Source organism: Scyliorhinus canicula, chromosome 5, assembly GCF_902713615.1.
Source record: "Scyliorhinus canicula chromosome 5, sScyCan1.1, whole genome shotgun sequence".
Lineage (NCBI taxonomy): Eukaryota > Metazoa > Chordata > Chondrichthyes > Carcharhiniformes > Scyliorhinidae > Scyliorhinus > Scyliorhinus canicula.
The window spans coordinates 91,986,037-92,004,847 of NC_052150.1; the positions used below are offsets into that span (position 1 = coordinate 91,986,037).

The following is an 18,811-nucleotide window of genomic DNA, read 5'->3' on the forward strand; positions in this document are numbered from 1 at the left end:
ACTCAACTATAAAACCATAGAATTCCTACAGTGAAGCAGGAGGCCGTTCAGCCCATCGAGTTTGCCCAGAGGAAACGCGCACAGACACGGGGAGAAAGTGCAAACTCCACACAGTCAACCAAGGCTGGAATTGAACCTGTCTCTGGCACTGTGAGACAGCAGTACTAACCACTGTGCCATTCTATATTGGACTGAACAATAGCATCCTTCGTGTTACTTAATTCTCTTTTCTTTTCTTTTAAAAAAAAATAAATTGAGAATACCCAATTCATTTTTTCCAATTAAGACCAATCCACCTAGCTTGCACATCTTTGGGTTGTAGGGGCGAAACCCACGCAAACACGGGGAGAACGTTCAAATTCCACACAGACTGTAACCCAGAGCCAGGATCGAACCTGGGACCTCGGCGCCGTGAGGCAGCAGGGCTAACCCACTGCGCCACCATGCTGCCCATTACTTCTCTTTTCTACTTTGCAAGCTGTGGAACAGATCTGGAAAAAGTACGAATATAGCCAACAGGCCTGATGGTACCTGTGGAGAGAAACATTTCAACATTAGAGGGAGTAAACAATTCAGGACTGTGAAGTTTCATCAGGACTGGGATAAGTTAGGAATATAAAAGGTTTTTGAGCAATGAAAGGCCGGAGGAGTGGGAAAAAGGGTAAAATGTAGGGTGTGACGTCAGCCGCGCATGCACAGGTTGGCTGGCCGTCTTCCCCTCCACTGCCCCGCAAGACGTGGCGGCTTTATCTTGCGGGGCGGCGGAGGGGAAAGTGTGCGTCTCTTGGAGACGCCGGCCTGACGATCGGTGGGCACCGATCGCGGGCCAGTCCCTTCCCGAGCACGGGCGTGGTGTTCAATCCCCTCTCCGCCCCCCCCCCCCCCCCCCCAGGCCCCAAACTCACCTTTCGCGCGCTGTTCACGCCAGCAGCAACCCGGTGTAGTTGCCGCCGGCGTGAACAGGTCGCAAAACACGACACGCCATTTTGGGTGGGGGGGGGGGGGGGTGGGAGAATCGCGGGGGGTGCCAGAGCGGCCCTCCTGCGATTCTCCCATCCGGCCTGGGGAGCGGAGAATCGCGCCCCTGTTCTGGGAATAATCAGCTATGGAAACATACAAAAGTCTGCCTTTGTGCATCCCTATGTTCACACCTTTCTTCTAGAAAAGAGAAGGCTGAGTGGTGACCTAACATGTCTTTTAAGATTTCCCAGCAGTTTGATGGGGAAAGTGTAGAGAAGGTATTTACATAACAATGGCGTCCGCTGGTCCACCAGTTTAATATAATCATTGATAAAACCTAATTTGGAATTTAAGTGAAATCTTGTATTCGGAGGGCAGTGAGAATACGAAACTAGTCCCCACAAGGAGCGATTGAGACAATGAGCATAAATACTAGTATGGTGAAGAAAGAAATAGATATTTTGGTGCTATGGAATAAGGCGGGAGGAGGCTTCCGCACAGACGGGTTGTGTTGGTCTGTGCTGTAAATATATGCCACCGTCCCCAGATGACTCCATTCATCGCCTCAGTTTCAAGACAACTTTCTAATGAATTGCTCTCCATCCAACACACATCCAGAATTATCTCCTGCTCCGTGATATAAGCAGCGCTTCCGTGTGCTCCACGCTCACTCACAATGTCATCGCGCTTGCTGCAAATGTGCGGAAACTGACAGCGGCTTTCAGTTTCGGGGGCTTAGGAAGCAGACTGCGCAGCAGAAATACTCCCTCTTCCTCACTGAAATAATGCCTGCTGCATCGATCTTTCCCCCCATCCTCTGATTTGTTTACCTGTGGGATCAGACGCCGGGTAAGAGGCACAACTCATTGTTAACCTGAGAGGAGACATGTAGAGGATTTAAATGTGTGATGGCTATACAATTCGGAAATAGCTGTGCAGTTAATGCCAAATCCTGTCTGTGACTTGTGTGGATCATTCATTTTTAAACGCCGTTTTTTTTAAATCCACCAAAAAGTGATGTTTGTGAGCTTGGCTTCTCCAATGTGGGCTTGATTCTTCTTGGTGTTTCCTATTTGGCAGGACGGAGGATGTGATGTGTGAGATGAGGGAAGTACATCCGAGCTGGTCAACATGGACATTGTGATCGATTGTGGTCGCCGTTCAGTTTCCTGCCAGAGGCGTTCAGTTGCAGGTAAACTCAGCTTCTGCAGGACTCAGCACTGAGCTTTGGCAAAGAGTCATCGGACTCCAAACATTAGCTCTTTTCTCTCCCTACAGATGCTGCCAGACCTGCTGAGATTTTCCAGCATTTTCTCTTTTGTTACTGTTTCGACTGAAACTCCGCAGGAGAGGAAGTGGTGACAACTCCCTTTTCTTTAAAAGGTCATTGTTCAATTCCTGTACGAACATTTTAACAAAGCCACTGATCTGTGTATCTTGTTACTATAGCGGCCCAGCTTCCTGTTGGCACTTGTAGCAGAACCTGCCTCTCAAGGATTGGCCTCGGTGCACAGCAAAGGGGGAGCAAGTGCAGATTCCCACCAAAATGTTTACTGTCCTTCCATCATCTCTCATAGATGAAAGGATGCCGATAACAACAGGAGCAGCCCAACAATCCCAGTTTAAACTCGCCATTCCATTGTTGATTGATATTGATTTTCTAGAGCAGTGGAATTTTTTTAATTCATTAATTCAAGAGATGTGGGCATCATTGACGAGATCAGAATTCATTGCCCATTCCTAATTGCCCTTGAGATGGTGGTGGCGAGCTGCCTCCTTGTAGGTATACCCACAATGCAGTTAGGGAGGGGTTCTAGTTTTTTGTGACAGTGAAGGAACGGTGATATATTTTCAGGTCACCGCGGTGAGTGGCTTGCTGTGCAATTGAGTGAGTCATGGTGTCCAGTACACAGTTTAGAGAAGATAATCGGGGTGATTATCTGGCTGCGTTACACCCAGTGCAAATCCCAATACATTGGGAGAATTCAGCCTGAAACTAGGATTTGGGCCGAGTGCCAAACAGTGAGCAGTGATGTTAGCCCACTCTAGCTGATGATATCTGATTCACAGTCTCACTGGGCATGGACCAGATTAATTTATTAAAAGTTGAAGTTAAATATTCAAAATCGGCTTTAAGCCAAATTCATCCGGCTACTGCCTTTCTCCCATGCGGTGTGAATCAGTACCCATCTCCACCACTGGCGACCAGAGGTGATGACCATGCCAGGGGTCTCTGAGGCCATTGTAGCCCCCGGGTGGTCAGGGACATGGCAGCCTGGCGCCCTGTATCAGGAGGTAGTGCCAGGTTGGCACTTCCAAGGGGGGAGGGGCAGAAAAGGGGAATGAAGGAGGGCATCTGGCTACCCCATAGCGGGGTGCTGCTTCCCTCGGGGGGGGGGGGGGGGAATGCTGGAAAATCTCAGCAAGTCTGGCAGCATCTGTAGGGAGAGAAAAGAGCTAACGTTTCGAGTCGGATGACTCTTTGTCAAAGTGTCCGGGTTATGGCACCGGTAGAGGGGAAGGAATCAGAGATGGTTGTGGCATTGGATGCTGAGAAGGCGTTTGACCGGGTAGAATAGGGGTACTTGATGGCAGTTCTGGAGCAGTTTGGGATTGGACCAAGATTTGTGGACTGGGTAAAGCTACTATATAAGGAGCCGAGGGCGAGTGTCCGCAAAAACAACATCAGCTCGAGATACTTTTCGCTCCACCGTGGGACTAGGCAGGGATGTCTATGCCCCCCCTGCTGTTTGCACTTGCGATTGAGCCGTTGGCCATCGCGTTAAGAAGTTTGGGGTATGGAAAGGAATAGTGCGGGGGGGGATAGAGCATAGGGTGTCCTTATATATGCCGACGACTTGCTGTTATACGTGTCTGAACTGAGTGTGTCGATAGGGGGAATATTGGAGCTGCTTTGAGTGTTTGTGTCTTTCTTGGGGCACAAACTAATTCTAGACAAGAGTGAGTATTTTGTGGTGTCTCGGCCGGGTATGGGGGCAGGGGTGGGGGGCTGCCATTCTGTAGGGCAGGAGCTCACTTTAGGTATCTAGGGGTGCAGGTTACCCGGGAGTGGGGGGGGGAGGGAGGGGGGGGGGGGTAGCTCTGCAGGTACAACATTTCTAGTTTGGTGGGGAGAGTGAAGGCGGATCTGGCAAGGTGGGATGGTCTCCCTCTGTCACTGGCGGGTCGGGTACAGGCGATTAAAATGTACGTGTTGCCGCGATTTCTGTTCATTTTTCAATGCCTGCCAATTTTCCTGCCAAAGGCTTTTTTCAGGGAGATTGAGGGAAGGATTACGTCGTTCATATGGGGAGGGAAGGTGGCCAGAGTTAGAAAGGTGCTGCTACAGAGGAGAAGGCAGGCAGGGGGTTTGGGTCTTCCGAACCTGATGTACTACTACTGGGCGGCGATGTGGAGAAGGTGCGGAGCTGGGTCAGAGGGGTTGATTCCCAGTGGGTCAGAATGGAGGAGATTGTGCAGGGGATCGGGATTGAAAGCACTAGCAACAGCGCCGGTCCCGATGGCCCCAGGGAAATACTCAGGGAGTCCGGTAATAATAGCTTCATTGAGAATTTGGAGGCAGTTTCGCCAACACTTCGGGTTGGGGGCAGGGTCAAGGGAAATGCCGATTCGAGTCAGGGTGGTGGGATGGAAATTTTCAGAAATGGGAGGAGAAGGCGATTAAGACAGTAAAAGTTTAGTTTCTTAGGGGCCGGGTTTGCAGGACTGAAGGAGTTGGAAGCGAAGTATGGGCTGGAGCAGGGAGGAATGTTTAGCTACATGCAGGTTCGAGATTTTGCCAGGAAGGAGATACAGATCTTCCCGGAGGAACTGGCCTCCACATTGCTGGAGGAGGTGCTGACGACAGGGGGACTGGAGAAGAGGGTAGTGTCAGCGGTTTACGGAGCTATTTTGGAAGAGAAGGCACCAGTGGAAGGGATCAAAGCAAAGTTGGAGGAAGAGTTGGGTGAGGGTATGGAGGAGGGGTTCTGGTGTGAGGTGCTCCGGAGAGTGAAAGCCTCCACCTTGTGTGCGAGATTGGGGCTGATACAGCTGAAGGTGGTATACAGAGCACACCTCACGAGGGCGAGGATGAGCCGATTATTTGAGGGAGTGGAACATGTATGTGAACATTGCGGAGCTGGGGGCTGTTAATCACGTTCACATGTTTGGCCCCATCCAAAGTTAGAGGATTACTGGAAGGAGGTTTTTAGGTTAATTTCTAAAGTGGTGCACGTGAAACTGGACCTGGGGGTGGCCATATTCGGGATCTCAGACCAGCCAGGGTTGAAAACGGGTGCGGAGGCAGATATTGTAGCCTTCACCTCATTGATCGTCCAAAGGATGATCCTGATGGATTGGAGAGCAGCCTCTCCACCCTGTGCCCTGGCGTGGCAGGAGGACTTGTTGGAATTCTTGACTCTTGAGAAGGTTAGGTTTGAACTGAGGGGAAGGTTGGAGGGGTTCTACAAGTCATGGGCATTATTCATCATGCACTTTCAAGAACTGGATAACATCGAACATTAGTTTGGGGTGTGGGTGGGAGGGTTGGGGGAGGGGGACTGTGTGTGTTAATGGCGACTATTGGTGATTGCTGGTTCCTTTTTGTCATTTGTTTATGTGAACATGCGGGCTAATGATTGGGGTTTGGTGGGAGGATGGGATGTTGTTATTGTTATGGGGTTTGACATATTTGTTACTGATTATTGTTTATTGTTGGTGGGTGTCAATTTGGGAGAAAATGTGAAAAAGGAGAATAAAAAATATTTTTAAAAACTGCAACTCACTCGCTTATCTTCAAATTCAGATGTCTGTTGTCATCTCTGCAGGTTTCAGATAGAAATGTTTTGGGAGTCTATAAAAGGGTGAAACACTTCAAACTCCAGAATATGTGCATGAGTGGCATTGGCAGCAAACACAGACTTTGAAGAAATTGCTAACACTGGTAGAAGACAGAGGGAAGTGGTAGAAGGTTGTTTGTGTCAAGGGAGACTGTGTCCAGTGGTGTACCACAGGATTGGTGCTAGGTTCCTTATTTTAAGTGGTATATATAAACGTTATAGATGAGAATGTGGGGGAGGGGGAAATGAATAAATAAGTTTGCAGATGACACAAAGATTGGCAGTGTGGTTGATAGTGACAAAGAAGGTCATAGGTTGCAGAAAGATATAGATGGGTTGGACAGATGAGCAGATCAGTGGCAGATGGAATAAACCCTGAAAAATATGAGGTGATACACTTTGGAAGGAGTAACAAGACAAGGGCGTGCTCAATGAATGGCAGGACACCATGAAGCTCAGAGGAACAGAGGGATCTTTAGGTGCTAGCCCACAGATCCTGAAGGCGGCAGTTAAGAAGGTATATGGTTCACTTGCCTTTATCAGTCATGGCATAGATTATGCGAGCTTATAAAACTTTGGTTTTTAAACCAAACTAAACTGCATGCAGCTCTGGTCGCCTCACTATAGGAAGGATGTGATTGCACTGGAGAGGGTGTAGAGGAGATTTGCGAGGATGTTGCCTGGGATGGAGCATTAGAACTATGAAGAGAGGCTGGGTAAGCTTGGTAACTTTAGAGCCGAGAAGACTGAGGGGGGTCCTATGAGAGATATGGACAGGGTGGATAGGAAGCAGCTGTTCCCCTTGGTTGAAGGGTCAATAACGTGGGAACATATTTTAAGGCGTGGAGAGGCAGGAGGTTAGAGGGGATTTGAGGAAACAATTGCTCACCCAGAAGGTCTGGAATGCACTGCCTGGGAGGATATTAGAAGTGGGAAACCTCATAACCTTTAAAAAGTGTGTGGATCAGCACTTGAAATGTTATACCATTTAAGGCTATGAGCTAAGTGCTGAAATCACTTGTCCCCCTTCTCCACTTGGGATCAGTGCAGATTTAGTGCAGTTTTGTTTGTGCAGACTTGATGGACCAAAGGATCTCTTCTGCACTATATGACTATGCACATTGATATGTAGCTGGTGCTGTTGCAAACTCCTGGGTTGTAATCAAATACAGGATTTTGTCCTGACTGTATTGTTTAGATTCTATTTTTCATTGCATTTACCGCCGGTGATAAATCAGGTTTACGTTAATAACAGACAATGCACAACAACTCTGGAAACAAAGGGTAAATGTTACATTCTTTGCAATTCAATGTTGCAGAATGATCTCCGATTATACACATGGATTTTCCTTGAAGTTGACTTCAATGGAAGGAAAATCGGGCTCGGGTGTATAACAACTTTACAAGTGTCAGTTTAGCACTCAGTACTCAAATGTGAAATCTATCCCAAAGTTTTTTACTATGAATCGTAAGTTCTAAAAGTAATTTGATTAATCCAAGAATCAGATTGTTTATAACTCAGAAGCAGGACATTCAGCCTTTCATATCTCTCTGCCAGCTCTCTCTGCAAGACGAGTTTGGCTGATCCTGTTGCCCCGCCCTATTCTGTAACACTGCAGGTTTTATACCGTCAAATAATTATCCAATTTCCTTTTAAAAGCCATGATTGAGTCTGCCTCAGCCAATGCATTCCAGATCTTAACCATATGCTGGGAAAACAAGGTTTCCTCATGTCACCCTTGATTCTTTTGTCAATCACCTTAATTGTCCTCTAATTTTCAACCCTTTTAATATACTTGATGACCAGAATCTTCCGCCCCCATTTTCTGAGGCAGAAATAGTGGAGGGGGTGAAGAATTAAACGGAAATACTGTTGTTGTTTTTAAAGTTTTCATTTTTGTTTTCAAACTGTGGGCGGCAGGTAGAACAGTGGTTAGCACTATTGCTTCACAGTGCCAGGAATAATCAAGGTAAAGGTGCTCTCTCGGGGCGTCGGTGCAGACTCAATGGGCGGAATGGCCTGCTTCTGCTTTGTAGAGATTGTGTGCTAAATCTTGTTGTTACAAACAGAGGTAGTTGGATAAATACAGGGAGCCAGCTCATCCTTCCTCACCGGGGTTTGTAACAATTTCCCAGCCAGACGGTAACAAATTGAGGCCTCTCATCTGGATCAACAATTTTCGGAAAACCTCACCTAGGGAGGGGTGGTCATTACATATATCAGTGTAATTTGTTGTTGATATTAGAACAAAGAACAAAGAATAATACAGCAGAGGAACAGGCCCTTTGGCCCTCTCAGCCTGTACTGGTCATGTTACCACCATCGGCCAAAACCCTCAGCACTTCCTAGTGCCGTACCGCTTTATACCCATCGTATCCATGTATTTATCAAGATGCCTTTTGAAAGCTGTTTATGCTTCCACAACCTCATCTGGCAACGCGTTTCAGGCACTCAATACCCTCTGTGTAACCTTGCCCCACAGATCTTAAACCTATGTTCCCTGGTGACTGACCCCTCCACCCTGAGAAAGAGGGCCTGCCCATCCACTCTATCTATGCCTCTCATAACCTTGTATATGTCTATCAGGTCACCCCACAACCTCCGTCGTTCTGATGAAAACAGCCCAAGTCTATTCAGCCTCTCCACATAGCTAACACCCTCTAGACCAGGCAACATCCTGGTAAACCTCCTCTGCACCTTCTCCAAAGCCTCCACATCCTCTGGCAGTGTGACGATCAGAATTGTGCGCAATATTCCAAGTGCGGCCTTATCAAGGTTCTATTCAACTGGATCATGACTTGCCAGTTTTTATACTCAATACCCCGTCCAAGGAAGGCAAGCATTCCATATGCTTCCTTGACTACCTTGCCAACTTGTGTTGCCACTCTCAAAGATCTGTGGACCGGTACGCCCAGATCTCTCTGACTTTCTATATTCCCAAGAGTTTTGCCATTTACTGTATATTTCCCCTCTATGTTAAACCTACCAAAATTCATTACCTTACATTTGCCAGGATTATCTCCATTTGCCATTTCTTTGCCCAAGTCTCCAACTGGACTGAATGGATTATGCTGCTTAACAGCCATTCTGGTATAGAAGATACCACAGTCGACCAAATGGAATGAAGTGCTGGAAACTCGCTGTCTCAGCTGGAACGAGTAATTGTAATCTGGAATGGTGAGAAGGGTAGGGGGTTGGGGGGGGGTGAAAGAAGTGTGTTGCATCTCCTGCAGGAACAGATGGTGTAAAAAGGGAGGCAATGTTGGGAGTGATAGCAGAAAGGATCAGGGAATGCCAGAGGGAGCAATCCAAAGCAGTCCAAGATGTGCAGGTTAGGTGGATTGGCAATGTTAAATTGACCCTTAGTGTCCAAAGGTTAGGTGGGGTTACAGGGATAAGGCAGCAGAGTGGACCCATGTTGGGAACATTTTTGGAGGGTCAGAGGGTCAGAGACTCGATGGGCCAAATGGCCTCCTTCTGAACTGTAGGGATTCTATGATCCCTTTAGAATGCTGACAGAGGAGGGGAAGGTAGAATGTGTTTGGTGATGGCATCACACTAGAGGTGGCAGAAATTCATTGAATATGAAAACTGGTGAAGTGGAAGGCACCCATATCTCTTCTAATGGTGATTAGAACAAACCCATTTATTTCTATTTGTGGCACTAGTTCATCCTTCTTGTTCGGAAAGTTTCATGTATTCAGATCAAGTGACTTTAATTTAAACTTCTAATTTTTTTTAAAATTGGCATTGTTCACTAATAAACTATTTTATGTGTTCTTTCCGAATTATCTTTACCTAAATTTCTGCATTGTTCTGTGCCATTGGCTGCCGTCTTTAGATTTATAAATGTTCCCACACTTGAACCCTCCTCACCTTTTTGATTTGAAGCCCTGTCTGTTGTGGTAGTTTGATGATTTGCCGGGGCACTGTTCCTAGTCCAGTTTAAGTGGAGCCTGCCCCAGCAAAACACTGCCCTCTATCACCAATACTGATTCCTGGGCCCCGTGAATTTAAACACCAATCTTCCACTCTTTGAGCCATGCTTTCTAGTCTTTGAACTGTTTGACTGATTGTACCTATCTTTCAAATACCCAGGTGCTCTAACTTCTGTGCTCTTTCTTCACCGCCTTGAACACATTTTCTCTTCAGGTATGTATGCAATTCCCTTTTGGAAGTTACCATTGAATATGCTTCCACAACCCTTTCTAGCAACATATTCCGGATCAGAACAGTGCATTGTGAAAAAATTCTCCTCATCTCCTTTTCACCACTTGTCTTAAACCTGTGTTCATTGGTTACCAATCCACCTGCAAGTGGAAACAGTTTCTCCTCATTATTCTATCATGTTCCATGTTAAATATTTCGCTCAGTTGGCTGAACAGCTGATGCAAAGTAATACCAACAGTGCAGGTTCAATTCCCATACTGGCTGAGGTTGTCCATGAAGGCCCCACCTGTGCATATTAGATACTTGTACAATTTAAAGCATATTGTGACACGCAGCAAATCAAATCTCGCCTTGTGCGCTGAAGATGAGAAGAATGTCAGAGGAAGAGTCCATTCAATGTCCGATGGAATTCACCTGAATTATGCAATAATTGAATGCTTGTAAACGTGTTTAGTTGAGGCAAATTCTACTCTTGAACTGGTAGAAAGACAAACGTCATGTTGGGCACAAATCTAAAATGTTCCACTTCCAGCTGGGTAAAGTGCTATATATATATGTTTTTGTAAAGGTGTTGCAAAAGTAAGGTATGAGTAGATCTGTAATTCTTTTTGCCTCAGAAAGGTTGCGACAGTCAGCTAGCTCCTTATAAAGACCCAAGGCAGCACGGTAGCATTGTGGATAGCACATTTGCTTCACAGCTCCAGGGTCTCAGGTTCGATTCCTGGCTTGGGTCACTGTCTGTGCGGATTCTGCACATTCTCTCCATGTGTGCGTGGGTTTCCTCCGGGTGCTCCGGCTTCCTCCCACAGGAGGATGTGCGGGTTAGGTGGATTGGCCATGGTAAATTGCCCATAGTGTCCAAAATTGCCCTTTGTGTTGGTGGGGTTACTGGGTTGTAGGGATAGGGTGGGGGTGTGGACCTTGGGTAGGGTGCTCTTTCCAAAAGCCGGTGCGGACTCGATGGGCCAAATGTCTTCCTTCAGCACTGTAAATTCTAGGAAGGAATGAAGTCATTCTATGAATGTATTTAGGCAATACCAGATTCCACTGTTGAACCAGGGATACTTCCCAAGGGTGTTGTATCTTAGGACGAACAGTACAACATAGAAATAGATTGCTGATGCACGTGGGTTAAATGCAACTTTAACAGTGGTTTATTAACTAAGTCTTCACTGTTCAAGGGTTGGTACTAGACTAAGGGTAAAAGCCCACCCAGTAACTGATGACATCACACATGTCATGCAACTCCCTTCTCAAAGAGACATTGCACACAACTAATAGCCCACATATATAGCATCCCACCCCCTTTACGTCTAAGTTTCAACAAAACTAATAACTAGTATTTTCACAAAGTAATTTACATATATGCATAAGTGCAGACATCAATTTACTACATTGTACATAATAAGATAAACCATTAGGTGGATGTCTATTTCTTGCTGGTTGTCTGTTGCACTTCCAGGACTTTGTTATCCTGCAGCACGGTAACACAGTGGTTAGCACAGTTGCTTCACAGCTCCAGGGTCCCAGGTTCGATTCCCACTTGGGTCACTGTCTGTGTGGAGCCTGCACATTCTCCTGTGTCTGCGTGGGTTTCCTCCGGATGCTCTGTTTCCTCCCACCTTGAATTGGCTATTCTAAATTGCCCTTAGTGTCAAAAAAGAAAATCCCGGCCTATATGCTGAATTCCACATATTCTTAAGTAGTCTTTGAACTCTTGGGCTGTAAACTGTGGTCAATTGTCACTCACAAACAGCTCTGATTTTCTGAATCTCGCAAAGATCTCGACTTTCTCAATAGTTTGTTCTGCAGTAGTCAACTTCATTGCTGAAGATTCTGAAGCTCCTATTCAGACTAGCAAGGACCAGCAGAGTCTTCTCTCCTGCAACTTCTGAATTCCTCATTCTTTCTGCTGTTTGACTTAAAGATACATGTCCATTAATCACCCATTGATCAAAAATGATAACTGCAAAACAAAAGAAAAGGGAAATAAGAGAATAAACAGGAGGGACCCTTACACTTTGTGTGGACCCTTATTGTCAATTACACATCCCAGATATTTCGATGTGTGAAAGAAATCATATTTATGTTTCCTGATATGAAGCTTCTGCAGCTGAAGATATTTCAGTGTGGCTTCTAAGTGTCATAAATATTCTTGTTAATCTCTGTTGGTTATCAATATATCATCTGGGTAACACTGAACCCCCTGTCAGCCACTAAGGATCTGATCCATTGACCATTGAAATAAAGCTGGTACTGACAGTATTCCAAAAGGCAATCTCTGATAGCGGAATAGGCCTTTGTGAGTGATGATAGTGCGCAGATAGCAGAATAGGCCTTTGTGAGTGATAATGCTCAGGTGTTGAAATTCAGCTGCCACATTCCTTTGCAGGTATCCTGCGATAGGTCAATCATGTTGAAGTTCTGGCCTCCTGCTGGGCCAGCGAACAAATCTTCCAGCAATACTCCTCACATAGAACCAGATTGACTGTTGTCTTAAAATCTCCGCAGATACAAACATCCTGCTTCATGACAGGTACAAAATGGGTTGCCCGGTCTCTCGTCGTGACGGGTTCTAAGACTCCATTTCCACACGTCTCAGTAGTTCAGATTCGACTTTTGAACGCATTGCTTTAGCCTTGAAACATTTGGGCTGGCTAATTTCCTTAATCTTCAGGGAAACATTTATTCCTTTCATGGACCCCAGTGTGTCTTCAAAAACACTGCTGTATATTTCCATGATGGTTTTTAAGTCTCACTTTACTGCACCCCAGTTCAGTTTAATCCTTTCCAGCCAAGAGTAGCCAAAGAGAGCTGGAAAACTTCCTTGGACCACATGGAGTAGTAGCTCTGTAGTCTGTCCACTTAGCTCCCCTTTACTGTGATGTAATTTTTTAGAAGGACTATTTCCTCAGTATAGATCCTCAAGATCACATTTGCTGGTTTCAAAGGCAGGTGACTAAGATTCCGTTCATAGATCGTTTCAGGAATTAGGGAGTCGATAGCCACCATATTGACCTCCATTTTAAAAGGATGTCCATTCAGTTTTGGGACTATCCAAATACAGTATGAACCACCCTGGAGCTTCAGTTCTTCATTGGAATGAAGTGGTATAGCTTCACTGTGGTCATTGCTCTTTTCTTCCATATTGTGATTAGTTGAATTCATTTTGTTTCTTCCTTTAAATGAGTTCTGTGTCTTCCTTTGAGTGTTCTTCACTGGAGAAGCTATTTTACCCCAGAAAGCTCTTGCTGTGTGGCCAGTTCTGCCACAATTTTTACATTGGCTGCCCTTGCTTCTTCAATCAGCCTGTGAATGGTCCATTTAGGCACAGCAATGACAAGCCAGTTGCTGGGTAGACGTCTTCTGGCCGGCAGCTGGTTTCTGGATCCTCGTACTTGCTCAGAGCTGCGAAGCCGCCTTAGCTGGGAGCTCCATTGAGACAACAATATCTAATGCAGTCTTCAGAATTATATTTCATTCCACTAATAATCTTCTCTGAGTAGACTAATTTTGAAAACTGCACACCAAAACGATCTCTAATTGTGTTATCTAATGAGTCCCATAATTCTGCAAACCGCTTTAGGGTTGTGACGAACTGCGCAATACTTTTCCCTTCTAACTAATATCTTCAATGAAATCAAAACCTCTCCGCAATAATCAATGGTTCCGTGTATAATGGTCTTCCAATATTTTAATCAATTCCTGACATGTCTTATACCCATGTTTCTCGGCTGAATCAAGCTTCTTAACAAATTGAAAGTTTGCTTCTAGTTGTGCTTATGGGTACAGGGATCTTAATATCTTCATAAATCTAATTAGCTGGGATATAATAATGGAATTGTTCAGGGTATGACTTCCAGTTCTCTGAGTCTTCATCAAATGTGTCCATTGCGCCAAAATATCCTGCCATTTTTCACGATATTGTTTCTTAAAATAATGATCTACTTAAATAAAGTTAAATTACTAATACAGTTAAATTATCAATTTGTAACAGCTTTAACTCTCATTGCAAGCTGGGAGAATCCTTTGTTCTTTGCTCCACTCTACCTCTATGTCTTACTGTACTGCACGTGGCGAGCTCTACAGCCTTAACTCCCCGGTGTGCCAGTTCAAAATAGGTGCGGGCTCTTCCTTTGAATCGATTGCCCTCAAACCTTTACCGGCTCCAATGCCAGGTATGATTTCTGACCTTCTCTTAATTTGCTTGATTAATTGATCCTTCAAAGCAAATCAACTCTTCTACAGCAACGGTCAAAGTTCTGATTATTGAAGTTCTCTTCCTTCTGATATTTTTTTCTGATCCATCATCACTTTTCTTTTTGTAAGCTGTTGTATCTTTGGACCAACAGTACAAAATAAATAGATTCCTCATGCACATGGATTGAGTGCAAGATTGAGAGAAGTTTATTAAATCAGATTTCACTGCACAAAGCCCAATACTAGACTAAGGGCAAAAGTTCGCAAAGTAGCCGATGATATCTCACATGTCACGTGACTCAGTTCTGAAAGAGACATTGCACCTAATTAATATAATCCAAATATATAACAATGGGTACTTCCTATCTCAACATAAATATGTATATTCATTGGAAAGTTGAATACTGCAAATCTGACATAAAAGCAGAAAATGATGGCAATATTCAGCAGGCTAGGCAGCATGTGTGGAGATGAATTGGGTGAACATGACTAGTTTTGGCTGCACTGTCTGAATTATAAGTGAAACGGTAATTTTCTTACTTTTTCCATCAAGGTTGAAAGTTTCAGGGCCCTAAGATCAAAAGCTACGAGCAAGATTTCTATTTTGGCGAACTACAGTAAGTCGCAGTTTAAATTGTCCTGTTTTAAGGTGTTCCACTTTAATGCGATGGATGTAATAGGGCGAGTCTGCATGCTCAGCGCCAGTTGCACCTGACCAGCGCCATATTAGAGTCAGGGCGGGAAGGTCAGGATGTGGGAGGGACTGAACGGACTGAGCGGAGGGTCAGTGAGTAGGAAAGTCAATGAGCGGGAGATATAGGAAGTGGGATGGTTAGTGACCGGGACAGTCAGTGAGCCAGAGGGACAGGGCATGGGAGGGTCAGTGAGCAGGAGGGTCAGTGAGTGGGAGGGTCAGTGAGCGGAGAGTCAGTGAGGGGAGGGTCATTGAGTGGGACTTTCAGTAAGTGGGAGGGTCACTGAGCGGAGAGTCAGTGCGCAGAGGATCATTGAGTGGGAGGGTCAGTGAGCAGAGGGTCAGTGAGCGGGAGGGTCAGTGAGCGAAGGGTCAGTGAGAGGGAGGGTGACTGCGCGGAGAGTCAGTGAACGGAGGATCATTGAGTGGGAGGGTCAGTGAGTGGGAGGGTCAGTGAGTGGGAGGAACAGTGAGTGGGAGGGTCAGTGAGCGGAGGGTCAGTGAGAGGAAGGGTCAGTGAGTGGGAAGCTCAGTGAGCGGAGGGTCAGTGAGTAGGAGGGTCAGTGAGTGGGAGGGTCAGTGAACAAAGGGTCAGTGAGTGGAGGGTCAGTGAGTGGGTGGGTCAGTGAGCAGAGAGTCAGTGAGCAGGAGGGTCAGTGAGTGGTAAGGTCAGTGAACAAAGGATCAGTGAGTGGGAGGGTCAGTCGGCGGGAGGGTCAGTGAGTGGGAGGGTCAGTGAGTGGGAGGGTCAGTGAGTGGGAGGTTCAGTGAGTGGGATGTTCAGTGAGCAGGAGGGTCAGTGAGTGGGAGGATCAGTGACTGGGAGGGTCAGTGAGTGGGAGGGTCAGTGAGTGGGAGGGTCAGTGAGTGGGAGGGTCAGTGAGCAGGAGGGTCAGTGAGGGGAGGGTCATTGAGTGGGACTTTCAGTAAGTGGGAGGGTCACTGAGCGGAGAGTCAGTGCGCAGAGGATCATTGAGTGGGAGGGTCAGTGAGCAGAGGGTAGGTGAGCGGGAGGGTCAGTGAGCGGAGGGTCAGTGAGAGGGAGGGTGACTGCGCGGAGAGTCAGTGAACGGAGGATCATTGAGTGGGAGGGTCAGTGAGTGGGAGGGTCAGTGAGTGGGAGGAACAGTGAGTGGGAGGGTCAGTGAGCGGAGGGTCAGTGAGAGGAAGGGTCAGTGAGTGGGAAGCTCAGTGAGCGGAGGGTCAGTGAGTAGGAGGGTCAGTGAGTGGGAGGGTCAGTGAACAAAGGGTCAGTGAGTGGAGGGTCAGTGAGTGGGTGGGTCAGTGAGCGGAGAGTCAGTGAGCAGGAGGGTCAGTGAGTGGTAAGGTCAGTGAACAAAGGATCAGTGAGTGGGAGGGTCAGTCGGCGGGAGGGTCAGTGAGTGGGAGGGTCAGTGAGTGGGAGGGTCAGTGAGTGGGAGGTTCAGTGAGTGGGATGTTCAGTGAGCAGGAGGGTCAGTGAGTGGGAGGATCAGTGACTGGGAGGGTCAGTGAGTGGGAGGGTCAGTGAGTGGGAGGGTCAGTGAGTGGGAGGGTCAGTGAGCAGGAGGGTCAGTGAGTGGGAGGGTCAGTGAGTGGGAGGGTCAGTGAGTGGGAGGGTCAGTAAGCAGGAGGTCAGTCAGTGGAAGGGTCAGTGAGTGGGAGGGTCAGTGAGTGGGAGGGTCAGTGAGTGGGAGGGTCAGTGAGTGGGAGGGTCAGTGAGTGGGAGGGTCAGTGAGCGGGGGGGTCAGTGAGTGGGAGGGTCAGTGAGTGGGAGGGTCAGTGAGTGGGAGGGTCAGTGAGTGGGAGGGTCAGTGAGTGGGAGGGTCAGTGAGTGGGAGGGTCAGTGAGTGGGAGGGTCAGTGAGTGGGAGGGTCAGTGAGTGGGAGGGTCAGTGAGCGGGGGGGTCAGTGAGTGGGAGGGTCAGTGAGTGGAGGGTCAGTGAATGGGAGGGTCAGTGAGCGGAGGGTCAGTGAGTGGGAGGGTCAGTAAGTGGAGGGTCAGTGAATGGGAGGGTCAGTGAGTGGGAGGGTTAGTGAGCGGAGGGTCAGTGAATGGGAGGGTCAGTGAGTGGGAGGGTCAGTGAGTGGAGGGTCAGTGAATGGGAGGGTCAGTGAGTGTGAGGGTCAGTGAGTGGGAGGGTCAGTGAGCGGAGGGTCAGTGAATGGGAGGGTCAGTGAGTGGGAGGGTCAGTGAGTGGGAGGGTCAGTGAGTGGGAGGGTCAGTGAGTGGGAGGGTCAGTGAGCAGGAGGGTCAGTGAGTGGGAGGGTCAGTGAGTGGGAGGGTCAGTGAGTGGGAGGGTCAGTAAGCAGGAGGTCAGTCAGTGGAAGGGTCAGTGAGTGGGAGGGTCAGTGAGTGGGAGGGTCAGTGAGTGGGAGGGTCAGTGAGTGGGAGGGTCAGTGAGTGGGAGGGTCAGTGAGTGGGAGGGTCAGTGAGTGGGAGGGTCAGTGAGCGGGGGGGTCAGTGAGTGGGAGGGTCAGTGAGTGGAGGGTCAGTGAGTGGGAGGGTCAGTGAGTGGAGGGTCAGTGAATGGGAGGGTCAGTGAGTGGGAGGGTCAGTGAGTGGGAGGGTCAGTGAATGGGAGGGTCAGTGAGTGGGAGGGTCAGTGAGCGGAGGGTCAGTGAATGGGAGGGTCAGTGAGTGGGAGGGTCAGTGAGCGGAGGGTCAGTGAATGGGAGGGTCAGTGAGTGGGAGGGACAGTGAGCGGGGGGTCAGTGAGTGGGGGGGTCAGTGAGTGTGAGGGTCAGTGAATGGGAGGGTCAGTGAGTGGGAGGGTTAGTGAGCGGAGGGTCAGTGAATGGGAGGGTCAGTGAGTGGGAGGGTTAGTGAGCGGAGGGTCAGTGAGTGGGAGGGTCAGTGAGTGGGAGGGTCAGTGAGTGGAGGGTCAGTGAATGGGAGGGTCAGTGAGTGTGAGGGTCAGTGAGCGGAGGGTCAGTGAATGGGATGGTCAGTGAGTGGGAGGGACAGTGAGCGGGGGGTCAGTGAGTGGGGGGGTCAGTGAGTGGGATGGTCAGTGAATGGGAGGGTCAGTGAGTGGGAGGGTCAGTGAATGGGAGGGTCAGTGAGTGGGAGGGACAGTGAGCGGGGGGTCAGTGAGTGGGGGGGTCAGTGAGTGGGATGGTCAGTGAATGGGAGGGTCAGTGAGTGGGAGGGTCAGTGAGTGGAGGGTCAGTGAATGGGAGGGTCAGTGAGTGGGAGGGTTAGTGAGTGGAGGGTCAGTGAATGGGAGGGTCAGTGAGTGGGAGGGTTAGTGAGCGGAGGGTCAGTGAATGGGAGGGTCAGTGAGTGGGAGGGTCAGTGAGTGGAGGGTCAGTGAATGGGAGGGTCAGTGAGTGTGAGGGTCAGTGAGTGGGAGGGTCAGTGAGCGGAGGGTCAGTGAATGGGAGGGTCAGTGATTGGGAGGGTCAGTGAGCGAAGGGTCTGTGAGCGGGAGGGTCAGTGAGCGGAGGGTCAGTGAGTGGGAGGGTTAGTGAGCGGAAGGTCAGTGAATGGGAGGGTCAGTGAGTGTGAGGGTCAGTGAGTGGGAGGGTCAGTGAGCGGAGGGTCAGTGAATGGGAGGGTCAGTGAGTGGGAGGGTCAGTGAGTGGGAGGTCAGTGAATGGGAGGGTCAGTGAGTGTGAGGGTCAGTGAGTGGGTGGGTCAGTGAGCGGAGGGTCAGTGAATGGGAGGGTCAGTGAGCGGAAGGTCAGTGAATGGGAGGGTCAGTGAGTGGGAGGGTCAGTGAGTGGGAGGGTCAGTGAGTGGGAGGGTCAGTGAGTGGGAGGGTCAGTGAGTGGGAGGGTCAGTGAGTGGGATGGTCAGTGAGTGGGAGGGTTAGTGAGTGGGAGGGTCAGTGTGAAATGATTGTACCTATACTGGTAGAAAGAACCAATGGTTCCTTTGGCCTAATGGAAACCTTCCTGTGACGTCAGCCATGAGCAGTAATGGTTAATGTTCTGTAACATTCCTCTCCCTGAGGCAGGAGGT

The 18,811-nt window shown here is 48.2% G+C and overlaps 1 long non-coding RNA gene across 1 annotated transcript; it reads left to right on the forward strand.

Annotated features, from left to right (window-relative positions):
• Positions 1-1,599: 1,599 nt before the first annotated feature.
• Positions 1,600-14,851, forward strand: LOC119965621. The gene is made up of 3 exons (XR_005460569.1): positions 1,600-1,809; positions 2,041-2,152; positions 14,726-14,851. It is a non-coding gene; the product is annotated as an uncharacterized LOC119965621 (long non-coding RNA).
• The last annotated feature ends 3,960 nt before the right edge of the window (positions 14,852-18,811 follow it).